Genomic DNA, 12,010 nt, shown 5'->3' with positions numbered 1-12,010 from the left:
CAGTCACTGATTAACATATATTTTGTATGTTATATGTATTATATACTGTATTCTTACAACAAAGGAAGCTAGAGAAAATGGCATTAAGAAAATGATAGGGAAAATATGTTTCTAATACTGCTACGTATCAAAAAAATCCACATATAAGTGGATGCACACAAACAGCCTTCTAGATAGGATAATCGTCATTTCTATTTGTATATTGCAACTTCCTTACATACTCAGTACCTACAATAGAGTAGGCATTGAACGTATATTTAAGAAAATGACCAATATTGGCCATGAATGAAGATAACTATAGTGGTATCACTGAAAACAAAGAATTTAGTGATCACTTTTCAAACATTTTACATGGAAGCTATTCAGTCATGGTGAAAACCCTGCATGTTTAGAAATTGCCAGCTTCATTTATGGAGATAGTGGGCTGAATAGTTTCCTCCAAATACATGTTCACTCGGGATCTCAAACCATGACCTTACTTTGAAATAGGGTCTTTTCAAAAATTAAAAAATATATATATTTATTTTGAAAGAGAAAGATCACGAACAGGAGAGGGGCATAGAGAGAGAGAGAGAGAGAGAAAGAGAGAGAGCGCGAAGGAGGGAGGGAGGGAGAGAATCCCAAGAGAGAATCCTTGTTTGCACAGAGCCCGACACGGGGCTTGAACCCAGAAACCACAAGATCATGACCTGAGCAGAAACCAAGAGTCAGATGTTCGACTGACTGAGCCACCCAGGCACCCCTTGAAATAGAGTCTTTGCAGATGTAATTACTTAAGTATCTTGATATGAAATCATCTTAGATTTAGAGAGATTCCTAAATCCGATGAATGGTATTGGATGAATAGTATCTTATAAGAAGTAGGGTGGACACAGAAACACAGGAAACAAGATCACGTGAACATGAAGGCAGAGATTGGACATACACTGCTACAAACCACAGAATGTCAGGATCCACAAAAAGGTGGAAGGGGCAAGGAAGAATTATCCGTGAGAGCTTTTGGAGGGAGTGTGGCCCTGCCCACATCTTGACTTTTGATTTCTATCCTCCAAAACTATGACAGAATAAATTCCTCTTATTATTTTTTAATTTATTTATTTTTGAGACAGAGAGAGACAGAGAACGAGTGGGGAAGGGGCAGAGAGAGAAGGAGACACAGAATCCGAAGCAGGCTCCAGGCTCTGAGCTGGCAGCACAGAGCCCTACCATGGAGCTCGAACTCACAAACCGTGATATCATGACCTGAGCTGAAGTCAGACACCTAACCAACTGAGCCCCCTGGTGCCCCATAAATTCCTCTTATTTTAAGTCACCAAGTGTGTGGCATTATTTTTATGGCAACCCTAGGAACTAATACAATGGATGACGATGCTCTGAGCCTGTCAGTTCACTTCTCTGAGACTTAGTGTCCCTGCTGGTGTGTGAAGGGGGGTTGAGTTCCCAGGGCAGACACCACACCTTGTGCAAAGCTTCCCAAGTTATCAGAGAAGGACAGCAGGGGTCCTTCAGCACATGCAGAGAATGGGGTAGACATCAATTAATGATGAGCTTAAGATACAGTCCAAATAAAGCTGATTCTAATACAAGTATTCTTAGTTTTAGGAACAGTTTATGTCAGACCTTCCCAGCCCATCTCCTTCTACAGTTTCATTTTTATGATGAACGATGCAATAAGTTGGTCTTATGATTCTTGTTCTCACGGCATCATAAAACTACCACCACATTTGTCAGCCAGCCAGCCATATTTCTTTGCTTGTGGATCCCACTTTGTAACAGCAGCACATGTGCTGATAACATTACAACCTCCAACCGCTCCTTTCAGAAACGTCAAATGGACAGGACCTGTTTGCACAGACTCACTCAGAGAAGGCATTCCTGTTCCTGCCGCTGAGAAAGATCTTGCGAGACATGTAAAGGATTACTAACTTAAAAGCATTTGAACTTTCCTTCGAATGATTTCCTCCATTTCAGGCAATACAAGAACTGCAAGTAAAAATTTAAGGTGAGACCATTTAATACTATGAAAGAAAGGTATGGTTTGGTATCATCTGAGTTTTCAGATGTCTTTCTACGGAATTGTTATGATATATTTTTAATCATTGTCCGTATATCATATTTTGTTCTCATCACAGACCCCATGTTTCAATTTCCCAGCATTGTCCCAAGGTTACTAAATTATCTTATTCTTTAACTTTACCTCTCTTTCTTCTTCCAGTAGAATAGGAAATATAAAGGCCAGTGAGATGCCTTGGGTTTCCACAGGTGAGTCCTTTAACAGAATTCAATAGAAGCAGACATTTGAAGATGAATAGAAAAACAAATTTGAACACAATGAGAAAAACACTATTACATTCATCAGGTGATACTCAGGTAACATCATTATTTTAACGCTAATTCACCACTTCCTTACTACCTGGAATGTGGGAAGAACTCAGTTAGAATACAGAATCTGTTAGTGAATATGCAGTAATAGATAAGTCATTAAATTTTCAGGGCTTCCATTTCCATGTCCAAAAATCAAGACATAAATGCTTGATAAAGTTGTAGTCATTTTAATTGTTAAACTATAACTAAGGATACCTAGTACCATAATTAAGTATTTTGGGACTCAATAAATTATACCAAAACTCACAGTCTCATAGGGCCAACCACTCCTGAGTTCTACAAAAGTCAATAATAATGGTATAGTAGAGTTAGATTTTAGTTTCTCCTATCAGAAAATGTTGGATATCGGTCACCAAAATAGCCCTTTTGGGTGAGGATTCCCTAGGGTGTCCAACTGGCTAGGACAGAGCATAATTACAAGGGAGGATTAATTACTATCTATTATTTCTTGCACATCTACTATGAGCCAGGCATTGTGCAAGTTTCTGTGCTAGGATTACATTTTTTAGACAGTCTGTTTGATTTTCTTTACTAAACTCAGAATTGTCCTTATCTGCAAGAAAGATCTGGAACCTAACCCAGAGGTCAGATGTCTTCTTGCCATGGGGGCTCCGGGGCTCCCACAGACTCCTCAGGCTTATCCAGATGAACCTCAGTTTTCAAGTTCCCTACAATTTATACTTAAGTTGGGGCCCTGATACCATAAGCCAGTGGTATGGATCTTATTTCACTGTGGAAGAATTGCTATGTTCACAAAAATTCATCAGTGGACATTTGAAGCAGTAAAGAAAGAATGCTCTAGGCTTTAACCCAGGAAAAGGGAGGGTCCCTCCCCCACCCCAAACCATTCTTTATAGAGTCCCCAAGACTCAGATGGTGATAACCAGTGGTTATTTTTTGAGCCCTGTTGTAACCTCATGCCAGATGTCAAGGCTGCTAGCAGGCACTCCCTTTGTGAAGCCTTTTTTTCTCCTGTCTTTCATTCACAACCACACACGTATGTGTTTTGTCCTACCTCACCAGCTCTCCTTCCCTAGAAGCTCCTTCTTTGCAGGATATCTACAGACTGTGTTCCTCAGAATTCAATCTTGTTCGGTTTTCTTTTTCTTTTACTAGTCTCTCCATACACTTTTCCTAGATAATCAAAAAACATTCCATGAAATATAATCCACAAATGAAAGACTTTCATTGTCGTATCATAATGAAATAACATGGAGCTCTGGAATCATATATGCTTCTATGACACATTTCTTCTTAGATACCTCAGAAGCATCTCAAAATTTACATGAACATTGGATGCAAAAATCATTTTAAAACATAATGGAAATGTGTATCGTTAAACTGTGAAATTAATATGTCCTGCTTTTCAAAAGACCCATACTATCGACAGGGTCTACCCTAACCTTCCACAAAGACCTGGAACCTAACTCACGAGTCTTACTTTTCCTTGCCATGAGGATCCTGAGCTTTTTCCACAGGCCCTTCAGGTTTGCCCAGATGAGCCTCAGTTATTATTCATATCAATTACCAGTTTCTCTCTGTTGGTATCTTCTGTAATTTATACGATCACTTGTTTTCGTTTTTTTAAAAACTAGACAATGTAAGTACCATGAAGAGAAAATTGACGTGTCTCTTACTCACTGCTGCAGCACCAAAGCCCAGCATGGATTTGGCCTATATATTTACTGCTTAGAGAAATGATGGGGTAGCGGGGGAGGAAGTGTGCTAGAGAGGGTTCGGCAGGACGTGGAAAGTATGAAGATAAACCGTGCTTGAGACTATTTCTGTGAATCTGAAGCAGAAAAGGCAGGAATAACAAATGAAAAAGAGAGGGGGAAAAGAGAATTGTTTGTATGTTTGTTTGTTTTATTTTAGATTGAGAATGTGCCAAAACATATCTATGTGCTAATGGAAATGATTCAGCATAAAGATGGATGCTTATATTTCAGGAGAAACAGGATAAACAAGCACAGCAAGAAGAGATGAGACTCAAGCCCTAGGTGTTGCGGTCACTGACCTCTGAGAGGGAAAGAGATCATTCCTTTTTTGTCTAGGGGCTAAAAAGGTAAAGCTCAGTAGATGTGAGACTACTGATTGGTAATGGGAAAATGAGGTATTTTTTTAACTTTATTTATTTATTTTGAGAGAGAAATATTTTGAGAGAGAAAATTTATTTATTTTGAGGGAAAAAACACGAGAGGAGGAAGGGCAGAGACAGAGAGAGAAAGAGAATCCCAAGCAGGGTCCTTGCTGTCAGTAAAAAGCCCAACCAGGGCTTAATCCCAGGACGGTGAGATCATAACCTGAGCAAATATCAAGATTCAGACACCTGACTGACTGAGCCACCCAGGTGCCCCAGTGTAGTTTGTTTTTGTCAGATTTTTTCCCTCTCAGTGCCATGTGAACAGCGTCATACTTAAGAGTGGGGGTGGAAGGAATATGGTATGTCATTCTTACAAAGACGGATGTTATACAATATTTATTTCCTGCTAATAAAAGACGATCCTTCAAGAAAAACACAGACAATACCGTGTATCGAATGCCCATTTTGACTTTACTACAGGTTTAAAGTGAAGCTGTTGAGGATGGGTATGTGATTTTCCCCAGTAGCTCGTCATCCAGCAGAAGGTTTCACTCTGCATTCGGACTCTGGCAGGCATTATGCTGTCATCAGAAATATCTTTGGTTTGAGGATTGCAATCAATGAAGCTTGTAAGTATTTTAATGTACTGAGTCAATTAATAATAAGACTTGGTTACTGTTATTATGCCTGTTTCACTGACATGGAAACTAAAGTTAGCGGTGTTATGTGACTTACCCAAGCTCCTATAACTTGGAAGGGGTGGAGCCAAGATTGTGCCTCATATGGTTCTGACCTCATTATTTTGACAACCGCAGAGAAAGGTCAGAATCACAAGAGTCAGAGCTCAGTGGGGGAAGAGGCAGATGACTCAGCTGAAAGACCAGTGCTCTCAGCCAGGAGGCAGAGTGCGTCCCGGAAGCACCCTGGTCAGCAAAGACCTCCAGGGCACTCAGTGGGTTCCTTCCGAGCCTCACTCATTCCCCATGTTCAGGGTCTAGACAGCCCCTGACAACATGACAAGTTTTTTGTCTTATTTTTTCTTATACAAATGGAAAATGAGCCACTTAGAACCGAGTTTACAGTTACCTCTCCAAGGTGGCCTCGTGTCGATGTAGCACCTGCCTGTCCTGGCCAGCCTCTCGCTGTCAGGCGCCATCTTCTCCAACAACTTTCCCTCTCGACAATCTGCCTCCTCCATTTCTCTTTGTTTGCACCAGGCCATAAATCAAGGCCCTTTGCTTTTATACAACCCAACAACAACAACAACAACAAAGAACCAAATGCTTCTCAAACACTGGATCCAAGCGCCCAAGTTGAGAGTGACATATTTGTGTCATGTCAGAAATGAAACTGGGTTACTTTATCCTCTCCAAACACATCTGTTCTCATAAACACAGTCTAAGGAGTGTAGTGTTTACTAAAACTAGGCTGTTAGCTTTTTTGTTCCTGTTGTTAATAGGTCTGATTTCAGCACTGGCCGTGAGGAGGAAAACAAATCATTTTCTTTATTTGAAGATTTTGAAGACAATTCTTTCCAACATCATTTTACCTTCATACAGTAAAAGCTATGCTACATTTAGTGCTGTTAGGAAAAGACATTGAATTGTTCTTATATTAATTAGGAGAAGAATACAGATCTTGGCTGCGGTACTTTATTAAAATGTACTCTAAAATTATATCAGTTCACTTACATTTGACCTGGGTTGAACAACATCCACCAGATGCTGGATCCAAACTCAGAACAAAAAGACTCCTAAGCATGATATAACACAAGAAGCTTAAATGGCTTTTAGTTGTAGATTTTAATCCCATATCTGCCGTGGGTCATCAGTTTGTCCTGACACTCAGTTTCTTGGTCTAGTAACCTAGGGCAAACAGCATTTATTTTGCCCGGTTGTTTTAATGGATAAATAAGATAATATATACCAAAAGACATACCAAATGACCAGAATACAGTGAGGATATTCAGTTGTTATTGTATTTCTCTTCCTTTTCGTAGTTCTTTATAGACCTGCATGAGAGTTGATTAAAACACTAAGTACCGGGGTGCTTGGGTGGCTCCGTCAGTTAAGCACCCGACTTCAGCTCAGGTCATGATCTCACAGTTCTTGGGTTTGAGCCCCGTGTCAGGCTCTGTGCTGACAGCTTAGAGCCTAGAGTCTGCTTCCGATTCTCTCTTTCTGCCCCTCCCCCACTCATGTTCTCTCTCCCTCTCTCTCTCTTTATCTCTCTCAAAAAATGAATAAACAGGAGCGCTTGGGTGGCTCAGTCGGTTAAGCATCCGGCTTCAACTCAGGTCATGATCTCGCGGTTCGTGAGTTCGAGCCCCACGTCAGGCTCTGTGCTGATAGCTTGGAGCCTGGAGCCTGCTTCAGATTCTGTGTCTCCCTCTCTATCTGCCCCTCCTCTGCTCTCTCTCTCTCTCTCTCTCTCTCTCAAAAATAAATAAACATTAAAAAAAATGAATAAACATTAAAAAACTTTAAAACAGTAAGTATTGAAAATACTTGATCATTTAAAATAGTGATGTAAGTGTAAAGTTTGTCAATGAAAGATGTGGTAAATTCTTGGCTTGAGTTGCAAGGTGCATTTGTTGTAGTGATTGCCCTAAGCTCATGGAAATGTTGAACCAGAATAATGCCAAGTTTGTACAGCCAACTCCTGACATTTTAAATCTCAGAAAACAAAGACACAAACTGCTAAATATAACTGGCCCAAGTAGGTGTGCTACAACATTGCAAATATGACTTACTTGAGAAAGGAGTTCCTTGAAAATCTTTGGTAAATAAATCTTTGACTTTATAAAGAGAGGGTTAAGAATTCCTGATAGAACATAGTTCCCAAATACAAAATGAGAGTGAAAGCCTAGACCAAGCCCACAGCGGCAGTTATGTTTGTCAGGGAGGATAAAGTGACACACATATGTTGAATGAGCAGTTCAGAGAGACAGGCTTCTCCAGGTACACCACCGAGTAGCTGACCTGATCATCATTTGGTTCCAAACTGGACTAAATCTAACTGAGTAATAGTCATAAGGCTGCTTCGTATCCTTCCATCCACTATGGACTTAACACAGAACAGAAGAGACAGGGGGTGTGGGGCATAGGGATCCTCCCTGACAACTTTCTTATGTTCTATGTATGTGTGTTGAGGACCCACCCTACCGGTCACAAATAAGTACAGCAACACTGTCACCCGTAGCTACAATTGTCCAAACTACACAGGTACAATTATTTATTCTCCACATATTTCTCTATCATGCTTGGACCTATTCATATCTGTTCTTCATACCCCCTATCCTCTCTAGATTTTTGTGTATTCACAACAACATTCACTGCATTGGAACTATCTGCTAGATAAACCACTAGGTACCGGTGGGCTGGAATTGTAGTCATTCCTGAATAAGGCAGAGCATCACTTTTAGGGAATTTAGTCTAGTAGACTGCAATGTGATGGTAAGGATATGAATGTGTGTGTGTGTGTGTGTGTGTGTGTGTGTGCGTGCACACATGGCAATATATGAAATAAAGAAAAACCACCTGTATGGGTTGGACTTTATCCCCCAAATTCATATATTGAAGTTCTAAATGCCAATTACTACAGAGTATGGACTTATTTGGAAATAGGGCTATTTTAGATATAATTAGTTAAGATGAAATCATACCAGTGCAGGATGGGTCCCTACTTCAATATGACCAGTGTCTCTATAAAGAGGAGAATTGTAGATATAGCCATGCACATGAGAGAATGCCATGTGAGCATGAAGAGAAAGATCACAGTGATATGCCTACAAGTTGAGGAAGACCAAAGATTGCCAGCAAACCACCAGAGAGCATGGAAGGAAGTCAAGAACAGATCCTTCCTTAGGCCCACAAAAAAGAACATGGCAATGTCAATACCTTGATCTCCAACTTCTAGACTCCAGAACTATGAGGCAACAACTCCCATTGTTTAAGCCACTCAGGTTACAGCACTTTGTTACAGCAGCCCTAGCAACCTCACGCACACCAATGAGAATAAGCAAAAGCTATTTATTTAGAAATTGCACGTGTATACACATAGATGGAACAGGAATTTCAAATACCGTATTACCCAAAGATGCTCATTTTCTGGAAATAGGGCTCAAATTAATAGATTCACATCATGAGATAAGCAAATACTTTCTAATCAGAAAGAGAAAAAAGAATAGAATTCTAGAATATGCTTAAGACAAAATCATTAATATTTAATAAAATAAAAATATAAAACATTTACTCTTAAAACTGTTAATTTCAAAATAACAGTGACAGTCAAATATCAGAACTCTCAACATATTATTATACATTTAGTATTTTTCTGTTGAATTAGCAGGAGCTAAGTGATAATAGCTTTGGTGTTTACTGTGTATCAGATTCTGTACTAAATGATTTATATGCATTAAGTCACTTGACTCTCAAAATATTCTTATGTGATAGGTTCTACTAATAACCTAGTTATACAGGCATGGCAATGAGTTTTTGAGAGTCTAAATGGTGTTTGAAGATCAAACCAAATAATACATAATAGATTAATCTAGAACTCCCCTCCATTTAGCCTATACCCTTAAGAACTGCTTTGTATTATTTGCATATATTGTTACTGCCTGAGATTTTATGAAATGCCTATCTCCCTAAGAAATTCTCCATTTTCTACAGGAAGGCCTGGCCTTCAGCCAAGGTGTTTAGTTGTCTACAGCTCCTTCTCAGGGCTTTGCAAAGGAGCATATCACAGCCTCTTCCTCCCCTCCCTGGGCCTCGGGTCTCACTCATTATACTTTATGCCATACTGTAAAGCACTAGTCTACAGAGCTACCAAGAATTGGTTCAAATGCTTAGTCCACATAGGTTATTTAGTGCTATTAAAATTTAGTTTATCTATATAATTTTTAAAAATCTTACCTTAAATGGTTTGCATATATTAAATGAGAAAACATAAAACATATGTACACATGCAGAAGTGGTTTAAATATGATAAGATCTTCAATATTTAATGTAAAATGGCACTTGAAGAGAACTTTCTGAGCACGGGACCCTAATGGATAGTTGCTATTTGATCATATGTTAGGAGGTAACTGCTGAATGTGCACATCACCAGGGAAGGAGGTGAGCCCTCGCACAGGTTTCCAGCAGGGCTGATGTAAGGGCCTGACAGTGTGGGAAAAGGTTAAGGTGTTGGCTGAAAATGAAAATAGTCAGATATTGTAATTAAAATAATAAAACTGATAAAATAATAATTAAGATTAGCAGCCATTAAAGTTTACCATGTTTCTTACACTGTGCTAAGGCAATTTAACTGATTTTACAATTTAGTCTTCACAACAAATCTCTCTAAGCCAAACCAATTTAGTTGATGAGAAGAATAAAACTCTGAGATACCAGATGAATCTGTCAAGATCTCAAAGCCAGCAAATGGCTGACCTATGATTCCAATCCAGGATTCCTGGCCTTGTGGACTTCACTACTGTTCTATAGTGAATGTCTTAGGGGATTGTTGGGGACCAAACAAGAAGTCCAAATTATTTCATAAAATCTGAGTAGAACTTTAAGACTTAAATGGTATAAAATCAAGAGTAAGAATCAAATAAATGTGGAAAAGAACAAGGCCCAAATGAAGATCATTTTGCAAATCGTTCTAAAAATTCTGTAGTGTTCGGGGTTCTGGAAAGACAGCAGAGTAGGAAACATCAGGAATCTGTCTCCCCACCCAGATAACAACTGCAATGGCACAATCTTTCTGATGTAGCCATTTTGGAGCTCTGGTGTTTTGGAGGCTTGCAGTTGTAAGGGAAAGGCAGAGACAGTAAACTCTGGTTAACAATTTCAGCTCTTAGCACATTAGCAACCACCCATTGCCCACCCCAGCCATACGGCCAGCAGCCATGCATGTTTTCCTGAAACAGAAGTAAGCGTGGGTGAAAAGGATTGTGTCCTCCAAATATTGGGCATCTATGTTCTCATTGCTGATTGCGGCTTCTGATCACAGAGGTGCAGACATGGATTTAATGGGTTGGCACACTTTTTAACTGTTTTTATTATTCTCTTCTTTTCCCTTCTTGCAGAAAAAGACTTAGACTTAAAAATGTGCATTAAAAAATAACCACATAGATGGGGGAAATAGAAAGTGGCTGTGCATACCCAAGAAAGGCCCAGTAATGATCTGAGACAACCTTAAGTTTACGCATCAGGCTGACTCTTGGCACAGAGACAGCCTAAGACAATTAATTAATTAATTAATCAAAACAGTAGCAAAGAGCAGCAAACTCTGGGGAAGAGGGGAAATCTGACTTCCAGAGTCAGCACATTATTAAATTACGTATCTACTTTTCAACAACAACAACAAACATGAGGCATATGAAGAAACAAGAAAGTACAACCCATGCTAAGAAGAAACGTATAATCAAAAGAAGCTTTCCCCAAGAAAGACCATAAGAGAGATATACTAGACAAAGACAAAAGCAAGTTAAAAATGCTCAAAGAACTAAAGGAAAAAGTTGATAAAGTTGAGAAAATAACATATGAATAAAATGGAAGTGTTGGTAAAGACATGGAAACCTAAAAAGAAACCATAAAGGAATTTTGGAACTGAAAACTGAAATAACACAAATGAAAAATTTACTACAAGAATTCAAAGGCAGATTGGAGCAGGGAGAAGAATCAGCAAGCTTGAGGACAGGTCAATGGAAATTTTCAAGTAGAAACAGAAAGGGGAAAAAAAGATTAAGAAAAATGAACAAAGCCTAAGGAACCTATGGAACACAATCAAATGGCACATTTGCACTGTGAGAGTCCCAGAGGGAGAAGAGAGAGAGAAAGGGGAAGAAAGAATATTTTAAGAAATAATGGCTGAAAACATCCTAAATGTGATGAAAGACATGCGTATAAATATCCAAGAAGGCCAACAAATTCCAAGTAGGATAAACTCTAAAAGACCCATACAAAGACACGTTATAATTAACCTTTCAAAAGACAAAGACAAAGAGAGGGTCTGGAAAGCAACAAAGGAGAAGTGAATCATCACACACAAGGGATTCTTAAAAAGAAAAAAGCAGATTTTTGTCTTCACATTTCTCCTCATAAATGTTGGAGACCACAAGGCAGTGAATTAAGATATTCAAAGCTAGGGGCGCCTGCGTGGCTTAGTTGGCTAAGCATCTGACTTTGGTTGAGGTCATAATCTCGCAGTTCGTGAGTTCAGGTCCCATATGGGTCCCTGGGCTGATGGCTCAGAGCCTGCTTGGGATTTTCTCTCACCCTCTCTCTCTGCCCCTTCCCCACTCGTGTCTGTCTGTCTCTCTCTCTCTCTCTCAAAAATAAAATGAACATTAAAAACAGGTATTCAAAGCTAAAAGGAAAAAAAAAGCTTTCAGCAACAAATCCTATATCCAGCATAACTGTCCTTCAAAATGAGGGAGAAATCAGGATGTTCCCAGAAAAACAAAAGCTGAATGAATTAGTTACCACTAGATCTTCCCTCCAAGAGATGGTCAAGTGAGTCCTCAAAAGTGAAATGAAACACTACCAAATA

The sequence above is a fragment of the Panthera onca genome, chromosome C1 (assembly GCF_046562875.1).
Source record: "Panthera onca isolate mPanOnc1 chromosome C1, mPanOnc1 haplotype 2, whole genome shotgun sequence".
Taxonomy (NCBI): domain Eukaryota; kingdom Metazoa; phylum Chordata; class Mammalia; order Carnivora; family Felidae; genus Panthera; species Panthera onca.
Note: the sequence above shows the minus strand (reverse complement) of the source record.